This window comes from Lithobates pipiens, unplaced genomic scaffold (assembly GCF_037356315.1).
Source record: "Lithobates pipiens isolate NorthernLeopardFrog02 unplaced genomic scaffold, aLitPip1_a1.2 Scaffold_18, whole genome shotgun sequence".
Classification (NCBI taxonomy): domain Eukaryota; kingdom Metazoa; phylum Chordata; class Amphibia; order Anura; family Ranidae; genus Lithobates; species Lithobates pipiens.
Window position 1 is genome coordinate 347,248,820 of NW_027507758.1, and position 14,297 is coordinate 347,263,116.

The 14,297-nt window shown below is 40.6% G+C and overlaps 1 protein-coding gene across 4 annotated transcripts in view; it reads right to left on the reverse strand.

The window, feature by feature from the left end:
* PIGZ (phosphatidylinositol glycan anchor biosynthesis class Z (Gwada blood group)) overlaps positions 1-10,099 on the reverse strand; it is a 31,912-nt gene extending 21,813 nt beyond the window's left edge. For 2 of the 4 annotated variants that reach the window (XM_077487428.1, XM_077487427.1), the window contains exon 1: positions 9,595-10,098. The gene's annotated coding sequence lies outside the window, so the exon portion shown is untranslated. Of the gene's footprint in view, positions 1-9,594 lie in introns of all 4 variants that reach the window. The other 2 variants (XM_077487430.1, XM_077487429.1) reach the window with 2 other exon arrangements.
* Positions 10,100-14,297: the final 4,198 nt, after the last annotated feature.

Consider the following 14,297-nt stretch of genomic DNA (forward strand, 5'->3'; position numbering starts at 1 on the left):
AGTGAGAGCCATTATCCACAAATGGTGAAGACATGGAACAGTGGTGAACCTTCCCAGGAGTGGCCGGCCGCCTAAAATTACCCCAAGAGTGCAGCGACGACTCATCCAAGAGGTCACAAAAGACCCCACAACAACGTCCAAGGAACTGCAGGCCTCACTTGCCTCAGTTAAGGTCAGAGTTCATGCCTCCACCATCAGGAAAAGACTGGGCAAAAATGGCCTGCATGGCAGAGTTCCAAGGAGAAAACCACTGCTGAGCAAAAAGAACATCAAAGCTCGTCTCAATTTCTCCACAACACATCTTGATGATCCCCAAGACCTTTGGGACAACATTCTGTGGATCGATGAGACAAAAGTGGAACTCTTTGGAAGGTGTGTGTCCAAGTATATCTGGCGTAGAAGGAACACTGCATTTCATAAAAAGAACATTATACCAACAGTAAAATATGGTGGTGGTAGTGTGATGTTCTGGGGCTGTTTTGCTGCTTCAGGACCTGGAAGACTTGCCGTGATAAAAGGAACTATGAATTCTGCTGTCTACCAAGAGATCCTGAAGGAGAATGTCCGACCATCTGTTCGTGTACTCAAGCTGAAACGAACTTGGGTTCTGCAGCAGGACAATGATCCTAAACACACCAGCAAGTCCACCACCGAATGGCTGAAGAAAAACAAAATGAAGACTTTGGAGTGGCCTAGCCAAAGTCCTGACCTGAATCCTATTGAGATGTTGTGGTATGACCTTAAAAAGGCCGTTCATGCTCGATAACCCTCTAATGTAACTGAATTAGGACAATTCTGCAAAGATGAGTGGGCCAAAATTCCTCCAGGACGCTGTAAAAGCCTCATTGCACGTTATCGCAAACGCTTGGTTGCAGTTGTTGCTGCTAAGGGTGGCCCAACCAGTTATTAGGTTTAGGGGGCAATCACTTTTTCACACAGGGCCATGATGGTTTGGATTTTTTTTCAGCTTTAATAATAAACACCTTCATTTACAAATTGCATTTTGTGTTTACTTGTGTTGTCCTTGACTATTGTTTAAATTGGTTTGATGTTCCGAAACACTTAAGTGTGACAAACATGCAAAGGAACAGGAAATGAGGAAGGGGGCAAACACTTTTTCACACCACTGTACATGGTCCTGGTCCTCCTGACTAGCCCCCAGGAAGGCTATGGCCTGGGGTGCGGATCCACCCAACTTTAACACCTTGGGGCTGGCTAGCCCAAGGCGGGGAAACTAGAGGAGGATTCTGAGGTTGATGGGTGCCGTCTCTGGTTCGGGAGAGACCCAGTGTACTTCAAGCATTCCAGGGGAGGAATCTGTAGAAGAACACCACATACCGGTTGGTTTTCTTAACAAGAGCCTGGAAGGGCTGAAGTTACCAAGAGAATCTGGTCTTGTGGATATCGCCAAGCAGGCTGAAAGATCTAGGTATCCTACAAGTGTTCTACAGCTTAGTTTCCCTACGTGTTCTGCAACAACGTCTGTGACAAAGACTTTGTTGCTGATTAAAGAGGAAGTAAACCCTTCCAAACAACTTGGACCTATAGGTAAGCCTAGATTAAGGCTTACCTGTAGGTCCAAGCAATATCTCCTAAACCTATATGGTTTAGGAGATATTTGCCCGAAAATGGGCACCGCTGTCTACGGCGCATGCGCCGTAGACAGCGGCGCGCATGCGCACTAAATGCGGCAAATCCAAGAATGGATTTGCCAAATTTGTCGACTCCCGTGCGCATGCGCGGGAGTGACGTCATCGCGGCTTCGCCGTATGACAGCGGCGGAGCTGCGAGGCGCGACTCCCGTGCGCATGCGCGGGAGTGACGTCATCGCGGTTGCGCCGCTGTGATTCGTCGGAGCTGCGAGACGCCACAAGCAACATGGATGCGGCGGACTACAGGGGACAGCGGCGACTTCGCTGGCTCCTGTGTCAGGTAAGTGACACATAATGAGCTACTATGCGATGCATAGTAGTCCATTATGCTTTACCTTTGCAGGGAAAAAAAGAGGAAGTAAACCCATCAGGGTTTACTTCCTCTTTAAGCACCTTGTTGGCTGCTAGGTTGTCCAACCTGAGTGCTCATCCAGCTGCAAATGGCTATTCTCTGGATGCAATCAAAGTAAGCAAGTTCTTTAACATTTTTGGACTTTGACATTGAGAGTACCTGAACTTCCTTTCCAACCCTCTGATCCCAAGTTGAAAGACTGTTCAATGGTTTAAGCTTTGCAAATAAAATCCATTCAAGTGGATCTATTGTCAGTCTCAAGTTACTGGGTCATCTACCACGGGACATCCCCTAGCGGAAGGTAACGGTAAGCCCAAAAATAACCAGCAGCTCCTTCAGGGGTTAGTGCTATATATAAGATATAGATTATTAGGAACCTGTAGGAGCCCTTACCTTAAAGAGGATAAATGGTATTAATGAGAGAGATAAGTGCATCAGTACTTTGATTGATGTGCATTCCTTTCTTGGAAGGCACCCATGATGTGTATTACTGGCAACTGTGTACGTTATTAACTTTGGAGTGGAATATGAATTATTAGTAAACAGGATATAGATGGAGTTTTATTTTTTTGTTTGGTTTTAAGTATGCTAAGTGCTATCCTTGACTGAATAATGAAAGATTCGTTTTACAATGCATCAGAACCTTCTGACAGAATAGCACACTCAGATTTTCATTTATTCTCTCCATTTGGAAAATGGGAGATATTAAAAATTATAAATTGGGCTTGACAAATAGAAAGGGTTCATTCTAAACCATAAGTGAGGTATTTACACGTTACTTTGGGCTTGGTTGCACACACAGCTTTATAGGGGTTTGCTTTAACCCTCACTATATAGTGCTTGAATAGATACCCTGCTTAGACTTTTCTACCATTTGTGGTGTTGGAGCCTGGAATTAAAATGGATTCACTTGAGATATACAGTATAGCATTTGACTTAGTTAATATTTTGGTCATACATAATATTTTTTTGTGACACAACCTGAGGCAATACTCATCAGAACCACCTTAGGTTGAATTTACAGCTTCAAAGCTTTTGGGTAAGCCAATTATCTTGCTATCATTTTTGCACATCTGGATCTCGCTTTATTTTCACATATGTCCTGTTAAAATAGCTTCAATCCTGTCAGGTTGAGTGAATAAATATTATTTTCAACTCTTGGCACCGATTCATAGTTGGATTAAGGTCTGGATCATTTGAGGGTTCTTGGTTTCTGGATTATTTCAATGTTCTTGGTTTCAAACTACTCCAGTATGGTTTTAGTTGAGTGCTGAGTTGAGCATTAAAGGAGAAGTATAGCCAAAGCTCTTTTGGTCATACTTCTCCTATGTATCACAGGAGTGCACTTAGTTTTGCACTCCTGTGACCCATATGCAGCTGACATCAGGCTAAATCCCATTTTCAGCTGAGGTCACAGAGCCAGTCAAGGCTCTGCAGGGATCGCAAAATAAATTTTAGAAATCTGCGCAGATGCCTGACCAGTAGCAGGCTCAGCCTCCCAGCAGGCTGCTGAGAGCCTGAGCCAGCCATTCCCCCTCTACAGTCCGGTGCTACAGTGAGCGCTGGAGGGGCAGAGCAGAGAGCCGGCAACTGACAGTCACTGGTTCTCTACTTACTGAAAGACCAGCTGTCTTTTGGCTGGGGACAATCATCCATACTTCTGTTTCAATGGATGATTGTCCTACTGGAAAGTAAACCTCCACCCCTCTTTTCTAGTATGAAACAGATTTTCTTCTAGAATTGGCCATGCAAGGCAAAGCAAGAGATTCACTTTAATAGTGGCCACACAAGCTTATTATACTAATGTTCCTTTTGCCCCCTCAGGTAAAAAAAAAACTGAGCATCTAATATCACTTCACTTCAAGACTCCAGTGCCAAGAGGTCTTCAGCTATACTCTGTGACCTGCGATTTTGCATCTGTTCCTGATCTCTGCTACCAACCTAGCTTATTCTCTGACTCTTATGTGGTTATTACCTATATGCAGATCTCCCCTTTTTTTGACCCCAGCTTGTTATCCGACTATGATCTCTGCCTGCCACTCTAGTACCCCACTATCCAAAAATTCCTGGCCTGGCTCGTTCTTGACTCCATCTCTGCAGGTTGTATTGGTACCATCTTGCCCGACTGTTTTGTTTAGCACCTTACACTGTTAGCATGTATGCTCTATGGAAGATTTGTCACACACATTGAGTTTATTTTCACTGTTGCAACACATTCCTGTCAGTTGCTGACAGCTTTTGTGTTGTGTATATATATATATTATTTGTTCACTTTTATTTATTTTAGTTAGCATTTACATACCTTTGCATTTTCATCACTTTTTTTCTGTGTGGGGATACTTACATATGTTGGCAGCTTCTCATATTCTTTATAGTCATTATTTATAGTGCATTTTGGGTTTGCGCATTAATTTACCCCCTTCTTTTACATCTTGCTCGACTGTTGCTGATCCTGGCTTGTTCCTGTATTTTTATTGCCATTGATCTGCATCTCCTGTCATCACTGGCTACCTGATAACTGCACTCATACATTCCAGTGACATCAGTGGCATCATCAACCAGCAAAACTCATGCCACTCCTATGTTTCTGCACTCTCGCTCCCACCAACCAAGGGTGCTTAGAATGGAGCAGTAAGAGAGGTTGCTCTTGTCATCTCAGGCTCCTGGTCGAGGTATGTGTCATGCCAGAATGATCATTTGAGAAGCAGAGGCGTAAGTCCCATGCTCCCTTATGCCCAAAAAGAGAAGATATTTGTCAAAAGGCACATTTTTAAGCGTTTCGTTTTTGTAACTGATATGAATGTAGCCCATTGCCTTCAATGGGCCTATACACACAAGCACATAAATATCAGTAAACTAGCGATCTGTTTAGATTGAAAAAATGCATTCTGGTTAGTATTTTGTGCAAGTACACATGAGTACACACCTCCCTCTTGAATAGTACATCATAAGAATTTTTCACACGTATATATGTATATAAATGTGCACACTTTTGCATTTATAGTAACTTTTGCTGTGACTTTTCTGGTTTGCTTATAACCCATTTAAACCAATACATGTTTATTAAAGGGAAGGGTAATCTATAAAATGTTTAGAACTAGTTCCCCCACAAACGGGGTTTTTAGGCAGCAAGAGACAGTAATAGAAGCCAATAGAAGTAGTATAAAAGGTATTTTAATATTAATTGGTAAAAACAAACATGAGCTTCACCTGAACACTTAAATAACAGACAAAATCATGTATATAAAGTACATATAATATCACATGGAAGTAAAATAACAGACACAACTATGTTACACTGTATGGGTAGATAGCAGTGAGAGCATAAAACTAACGCGTTTCAACCCCAAAGGGGGTCTTCTTCAGAGATGGTGGTCTGTTAAAAGAAAAACAAGATTACACTGAATAAATGGATCCGGTGTTATACATGTTAGGGATACCCAATATTAATTTAAAATGGTTTACCCAATAATGTACTTCCAGGTAGGTAAGGTGGATTATAGTGCTTCGGATAAGATTCCCCCATAGGGCAATGTCTCAATTTCCTTTACGCATCTTGAGTAGTACCTGGTCAGTATATGTTGCCAAGGTGCCAGAGGCATGCATAATGAGGATATGATATCATTAGCCTCATATCATGCATGCACTCCATGTTTCCAATATTAAATAATCCTCGCTTTTAACTAATTAATTTTTGCCGGTTGTTGGGATCTCGCTGCAGGTGTCGCTTGCCATATCTTCGGTGTACCCTTACTCGCACCTACCCCCCCGGAGTTTCCTCTTCTGGGGGGCAAGGTAATAGTGTGACCTCCCGCGAGTCACGCCAGTGGGTTTGTGACGCTGCCTCCTCTTCCCTCTGGCACCTTGGCAACATATACTGACCAGGTACTACTCAAGATGCGTAAAGGAAATTGAGACATTGCCCTATGGGGGAATCTTATCCGAAGCACTATAATCCACCTTACCTACCTGGAAGTACATTATTGGGTAAACCATTTTAAATTAATATTGGGTATCCCTAACATGTATAACACCGGATACATTTATTCAGTGTAATCTTGTTTTTCTTTTAACAGACCACCATCTCTGAAGAAGACCCCCTTTGGGGTTGAAACGCGTTAGTTTTATGCTCTCACTGCTATCTACCCATACAGTGTAACATAGTTGTGTCTGTTATTTTACTTCCATGTGACATTATATGTACTTTATATACATGATTTTGTCTGTTATTTAAGTGTTCAGGTGAAGCTCATGTTTGTTTTTACCAATTAATATTAAAATACCTTTTATACTACTTCTATTGGCTTCTATTACTGTCTCTTGCTGCCTAAAAACCCCGTTTGTGGGGGAACTAGTTCTATTTGTATTTACTTGGGGTGAGCAGCACCCTCCTAGCTCTTTACAGCACTGTGTTCTCCTTTGATTGCCCATCTATAAAATGTTTTATTTTTATTATGTGTTCAATTCAAGTTGCCCAGGAATATGACAAGTTTACTAAAGTGTTAATAAACCTTTACATTTTACATTTACAATGGTAAAATCAGTCTGTATATGCAATAAAGCATGCTTGTTATACTCACTGTGGAAGCTAAGGGGTTAATCCTGCATATTGTGTTAAAAGGCTGTTTGATCCTGTCTTCTTTGATCTTCCCTTTCTTCCACAGTCTCCAAACCATCTCATGCTCAGTTTGGTGTGTATCGCTAGAGAGTTTTTTTTTTCTTGGGAGGGTGCATGTGATCCACACAAGGCCAATCAGCAATGTCCAGACAGAGGGTCAGGGGTCATGCAGCCTCAAAGGACAATCAGGGGAGAATGAAAACTCCTCCTACAAGCTTTAAGCAGTGCTCGTCCGGACACTGATAGAAGTCACAAGACTTCCATATACTGCTGATGTGAAAGGGTATTTAGCCATTTATATTTACTAAAATATTTGCATTTCCATGTTCTGTGTACTGTGTCAGACCAGATATAGTGAATGAAGGCTCTTGGGTTTACTAAAACTTTAAGGCTGGGTTCACGCTGAAGCACGAAGAGCGGCTCACAGCAGGGGTCTGGTGCTTCCCTGTTCACCATTTCAGGTCCAAATTAGTCCAAATTTTTTGCTGAATTCAGACCTGAAACGAACCAGAAGACGCACAGGACTTCTGTGCAATTCACACGGGAGCCACTCCAGAGATGTGTAAACTGGATCCATAGAGAGTCGGTCACAATCTCTTGACATACGAATTGGATGTGGATAAATCAGCATCCAATTCGCAATAGTGTGAACCCAGCCTAAAGCTGAACTCCAGTAACATTAAAACTCCTCCATGTCTTGGTCCATCCAGTTCAACCTGAGTGAGTGTCTACAATTGTCCCTATCTCTGTACATTGCACACTCACATCTGTCCCTACCCTCAAGGAGCCCACAATCCAAGGTCCCCATTCATATACTAGGGCCAACTTTTGGACAGAAGCCATTTAACCTACCTGCATGTCTTTGGATTGTGGGAGGAAACCGGAGTACCCCGGAGGAAACCCACGCAGGCACAGGGAGAACATGCAAACTCCAGGCAGGTAGTGTCGTGGTTGGGATTTGAACCAGCAACCCTTCTTACTTCTAGGTGAGAGTGCTAACCACTACACCACTGTGCCGATCCTTATTCCTGCAATAGATATTAGAATGCCAAGGCAGAGCTGGCACATTGGGGGGGGGGGGGGGGGGGGGCGACATCATTTGCCAGTGGAGCAGAGGACCATGTAAGTAAAATGCTTTTACCAACTCCTAGGCCTAGCCATAAACAAGCCGTTAACCCTTGTAGTGTTTTACTGAAATTGGCTTTTTAATACACATTATTTTAAGGCACTTTAAAGAATCCATGAGATGCAGGAGTCAAGCAGCCTTTCCCTTTCACTATCTTTCTTGCCCTCCAATAAAATAAGCCATAAGAGACATCATGTGATATGTTTCTGTATAAATATTCAGTTCAGTCATTTGGGGTTTATATTATCTCTTATATGGTCTTCCTCAATATTAACAATACAGCCATTTTTTGGACTGTAAATATAAGCTTTATATTGTTTTGTTATTCGCACTAATATTTTGGTAGAAAATATAGTGGAAAAATGAAGCAGAATGATGATGTAATAATTGTTACATATTTTACAATCAATGTATCCAGTGTCACTAAATTTTAGAGGCAATTTGCAAGATATGAATACATATTATTATTATTATTCAGGATTTATATAGTGCCAACAGTTTGCACAGCGATTTACAACATGAGGGCAGACAGTACAATTACATTACAATTCAATACAGAGGGAATTGGATAACAAGCAATGCTCGTTTGTCTGATTGTATGCATGTATTTCCTTCTAGATTGTAAGCTCTAATGAGCAGGGTCCTCTGATTCCTTCTGTATTGAATTGTATTATACCTGTACTGTCTACCCTTATGTTGTAAAGCTCTGTGCAAACTGTTGGCGCTATATAAATCCTGTATAATAATAATAATGTATACATTCAGTTGTATGTGACTATAGGATTTTCTATGGACAAGCTTTATGGATGCTATGTCTGATGTACCATTTGAGACTTTTTTCTTTAATAGACTTTTATTGGTGAATTTTTACAGGGTAGATCTCAAGGTCTTTCCTCACCCACCCCAACTGTTTGAGATTGGAACAGCTTGCAGAATGTGATAACATACAATTTGTATGCACATACTAGAGCCAATTTACACAGAAAACAATGAATCTACCAGCATGTCTTTGGCGTGTGGGAGGAAACCTGAGTACCTGGAGGAACATTACCAAACACAGAGAAGGGACTTTACCGAGACTGGAGTAGCTGTGCATAGCAACTAATCAGCTTCTAGCTTTCATTTTCAAAGCATACCTGAATCATCATGGTGAAGTTAGAAGCTGATTGGTTAATATGCATGTTAAGTTGCTCCAGATTCTGTCTGCTCCAGTTTCAGTAAATTCCCTCCCCTCACCCAATGGAGAGCATCATGCAAACGCTATGTAGGCTGCTGTGCTGCCCTAATCTAATTACAGCAAATGATGACAGTATTTTTCTCACTGGTTATTGTATTAACAAGCATCATCTTATAAGGTTGTGCTTTGTACACAGAGATGACACTAAAGGTGTGCTATTTTTGTGTCTTATCTCCATTATAGTCATCCAAGAAAAAAGGAACTACAGCATTTTTTTTTTTCATGATCAGCTGAAAATCCCGTTTTAAAAACAAAGGAGCTTCTCTTTCAGTGAACAATGAAAACACTCCATGTACTACAGAGCCAACACACAGGATGTCAGTAATCAATCCGATTATATCCTGGAGCCTGTGTGCGTTCTTTTCAACCACTAGATGGCGCTGTACAACCCATTGTCACTAGGATGACAGTTTTTTAACCTCATCTTTTCTGCAGGTTTGTTGAAACAATTGTATTTTCATTGATCAATACTAACTGTTCTACTACAAACACTCATTACTTCTCAGTAACTATAACAATACAGTGTCTGTATACATATAATCAACAAATAGTGCATGATGATGATCAGCTTCTATTGCAAACACATTAAATGTGTAGGTCATTACCTACCTCTTGCAATATGTTAATACTCAGACTATGCTGGCACAGTATGCCAGTGGGTACTTCTGTCAGTTCGATGTCTGTTTCCATAGACAGGTTTGCAGTGTTGTGCCCATTGCAAATCACTGGTCCTCAGAATACTCCAGCATGTGCCAAGGTTGGGGGATGTCATACATATGCATGCAGAATATTTATGCTATGGAGAAAATTTGTTTTGTGTGCCACTCAGGACCAACCAACCTAGATCCCCAGACAATCAGCTTCCACACAGGCTGAAATCTTCTTAACACCATCACTGTCTACATCAGCAGCAGCAGAGACAATCCAACAAAGAGCTCAGCACACACATTGTCCATTAACCACTTCTGTACTGACACCTTGCTTGGACATTCCTGCACTGAGCCAGCCATGTATTGCTAGGAGTCATGTCATTCTGGCAGTCAGTCTCTGTAGTGGCCATTCTATGTGAAGAGCATTGCTAGCGGTGACAGTGTCTTCTGAAATATGGAAGCAGTTAGCTGGAACAAAGAGAGAGAGAGGGGGAGAGAGAGAGATGCTACTCAGCTGCAGCATTCACAAAAAAGCAACATGAGCAATACTGAGAGTTTTCCTTTTACTAAAATTTTGTCAAAATGAATTATTACATTTTTTTGTGGCAAGATTTATTGGCGTCTATAGGGATTCGATTTTTGGCGCTTTAAAAAAAAAAATTTTCATTAGTGCAATGAACAGTTCAATGGCTCCTGAGAGTTACGACAGCGCTTTTCCACTATCCTGAATGTATTCTTGTGCCAGGAAAGACCCCTTATTACCCATAATGTTTACATTTTTTTTCACAGAAAAAAAACCAGAGTGAAATAAAAGGAAAATCTAAATTGACAGTACACACGTGACAAGCAAATATGCAGAAGAAAAAGGGCAATATTTAAAAAAAAGTCTTTTTTTTTCTTCCATTTCAATAATTGTTATTGATTTCAAGTAAAAAAAATACAGAGGGAAACAAATGTGTCATATAAATGTGACAGAGTACAGTAAAATCTTGGATTGAAAGCATAATTCGTTCCAGAAACGTGCTTGTAGTTCAAAGCACTAATATATCTAAGCGAATTTCCCCATAAGAAATAATGGATGATTTGTTCCACAACCATTTGTAACCATATTGCTACAGTTAGGTTGGGTTCACACCTATGCGAATTGGATGCAGGTTTCACTGCATCCAATTCGCATGAGAGAAGATTGTGGCCGTCTCTCGATGAAGCCGGGTTCACATATCTCAGTTGCGGCTGCAGAGCGGCTTGCACAGGAATGCTGTACGTCTTTAGCTTCCTTTCAGGGCCATATTCAGGCAAACATTAGGCCCTGATTCATCCCTGAAATGGAGAACAGGGACGCTCCAGACCCCCTGCTGTGAGTCGCATCCATCGGAGGTGTAACCCAGCCTTAGAAACACAAAAAACACAGGTTATTGGTGCACTACAGCTGGGGTTGTTTTTGTCCTAATCAGGTGACACAAAGAACAAAAAGAGCAGCGCCATCTAAGTGTACTGTAGTATGATCACAGTTTTAATGTAAAAAAAAGTGGATGAAAATAATATCCAGCATTAAAGCGGAGCGCCACCCTAAAGTGGAACCTCTGCTCATCGGAAACCCTCCCCCCTGAAAGGTATAATACAGGTATTTGCACCCACTTCGGGGCATAGATAGCCAAAAGACTCCTTAACGCTGGATATTGTTTTTAACATTGTGAGTATCATCCCCCTTTTTGTACATTAAAACTTTGATTATACTCCACTTGAATGGCGCTGCTCAGCGCTACTCGTATTGCAAGACCTCGCTTGTATATCAAGTTAAAATTAAAAAACATAAAAATTCTTGTCTTGCAAAAGACTCACAGACCAAGTTATTTGCAATCCAAGGTTTTACTGTACTTGTTTCCTCCTAGGCAAATGCCAATTAAGCAGCTTCACCAACGGTAAAATCTGTAATCAATCTGCTAATCATTAATACAGACACAATAAAACATAGCTACAGTAATGTTGCTGCTGGAGCTGTTACCCATGGCAATCAATCATGTTGAATCTTTCAAACAATAAGGGGGCACCCAGATAATACCCCCCCCCTCGCCCCCATACACCCATGTGAATGAGTAGGGGTATATAGTATTCATAAAAAAAGAATCTAAAGAGTAAACATAAAAAAACACAGTTTTTGACAAGTCCTTTAACCACTTCAGCTCCAGGAGATGTTACCCCCCTTCATGACCAGGCCATTTTTTGCTATTCCGCACTGTGATACTTTAACTGGTAATTGCAAGGTCATGCAACGCTGTACCCAAATAAAATGAATAACATTTTTTTTCACACAATTAAAAATAGAGCTTTTTTTGGGTGGTATTTCATCATCAATGGAAGTTTTTTTTGGTATTTTTTGCGATATAAACAAAAAAGGACCAAAAACATATTTTGTACTTTTTGCATTAAAATATATCCAATAAAAAAATTAAAAATATACAATTTCTTCATACATTTTGGCCAAAATGTATTCTGCTACATGTTTTTGATTAAAAAATCCCAATAAGCGTCAACCAATAATACCCTTGCTACCCGTACTCCAAATACAGCAGCTGTACAAAAACACACAAAATGTTTAACTATTAACCTTATACTTAGTACTTAATAAGCGTATATCAATTGGTTTGCATGAGCGTCATAGCACCTACAAACTATGGTATAGCTAGCGTAATTTTTTATTCATACTATTAATGGCAGCGTTCAGCGACTTATAATGGGACAGCGATAGTGCGGCGGCCAATTTGACACTAACTCATGCTGGGGGGGAACTGACTAACTGCCACTGACATTACCAGTGGCAATAACACAGTGATCAGTGGTAATAATATACACTATCACTGTACTAATGACACTGGCAGTTAGTCAGTTCCCCCCCATTGTGAGTTAGTGTCAAATTGCATAGTATCAAGGGGTTAAATGTGTGCCTAACTATGTGTATAAAAAAGTTTGGAAAAACCAGCGCTAACATATTTTGAAGTTATGTCCTTCAAGTCTAGTATTGAGCTATGTGTCACAATAGCATGCATAAACTTGCTTGCATAAGTGTTTTGTGAGCATTCTATAATGTATAAATAAGTTGTGGTATCTCCCGCCTTCCTCTTATTGGGGTACACAGACTCGGGACAGGAAACCAAGTATTAGTCATCACCAGATGGTATTTTCGTCCTGGTAACCTTGTGACAGCTATGTCTCAAAGGTTATTTACATTATAGGCATGTATAGCATTATGGTAATAGACTGTTTCATTATTAATGATATGTAATGATATGTACGCCTCTATGTTAACCACACCCATGTTCTATGCAATGATTGGTTGATAAGGGTGCATATAACGTGCAGCCCCTCCCACAATAAATTAGACATCTCCTGACATTTGGTCTCAACTCATGTTTTATTGTCTTTGTCGGGATGTTTGTCTCCTAATGCTGCAGCATTAGTATAAAGGGTTTTGTGAGTATTGTAATTGCGTTAGTTACACCTAGCTGGTCTTTGTCAGGTATATAGAAATACCATTTTAATCACAACAGAATGGAGGCACTGCTGAGATTTTGGAATTTAGGATTTTAGGACTTGGCAGGGTGTGGTCAAGCGTGGAAAGCTTTGACACACACAACCCTGGCCAGATAAATTTTAGTTAAGAGAATTGTGAGACGGACCAGGCTGTTAAGAAGTGGCTTAGGAGAAGCCTCTGTCCTTGGTGGGACTCTGTTTAAAAAAAAACTAATATTAGGCTCCTTTACGGAAGGAGAAGGGAAAAAAAGGGTAATGGGGCAAATACCAATTACTACCGGAACCCACAAAACTGCTACAAACTTTTGCTCTATCTGGCTTTTCTTGTCTATCACATTTGCATTAAAGTAATAAGATATGTGTTGTGTGAAACATGGTTGTAAGGTAAGACAGCCCTGTTTTCACTGTTATATGATGTCCCAAAAGGGGAAAATTAGATTAGAGTGAAGTTAAATTTAGGTACGGTATCGTAAGAAGGGTGAGTACTGTTATATGCATGTTCATATAAGTTTGCTAAGGTATTCTTTGAAGAGACAATGGTATAGTATATGGATGATATGACTTCTCCCCTTTTAAGTATGTTGGTTGCTAGTATGTTGGCTATGGAACTCTGAAGTTATAGGTGCTTGATTCTGCTTGAGAAGTGCATAATTTGTTTGCACATGTTTCACATGTGTTTTGGTAACTCTTGGAAGGGTATCGGAATGGTATTTTTTGCAGGTTGTAAAATGTATGTGTTAGGTGGTAGGGGGTTGAAGACAGGTGGGTATTTTGGAAGAATGCCCAGGAGTGATGAGATGTAAGTGAGTAGGATGTTAATTAAGAATATCTTACATTTGTTGAGGGTAAAGTAAGTGAAGTTAGAAGGTAAAGGAGAGATTTGAGTTATTTATTAAAGGAAGGTGTGTATTTTGCAAGGTTTTTCAATGCATTGTTCTTTTTATATACAAGCCGGGTTTCAAGGCCATTTTAGAACTGACATAGAAGGAAGAAAAAAAAAAGTTAAGGAAAGTACATTTAAAAACGGGAAGTTAGCAGAGCTTGTTTTGAGAGTTAAGGGGGACATTCTATTTGCGTTGAGGAAATGATTTTAAGGGACAGCCGGGATGGGAGGTTTTGGGCAGGTAAGGA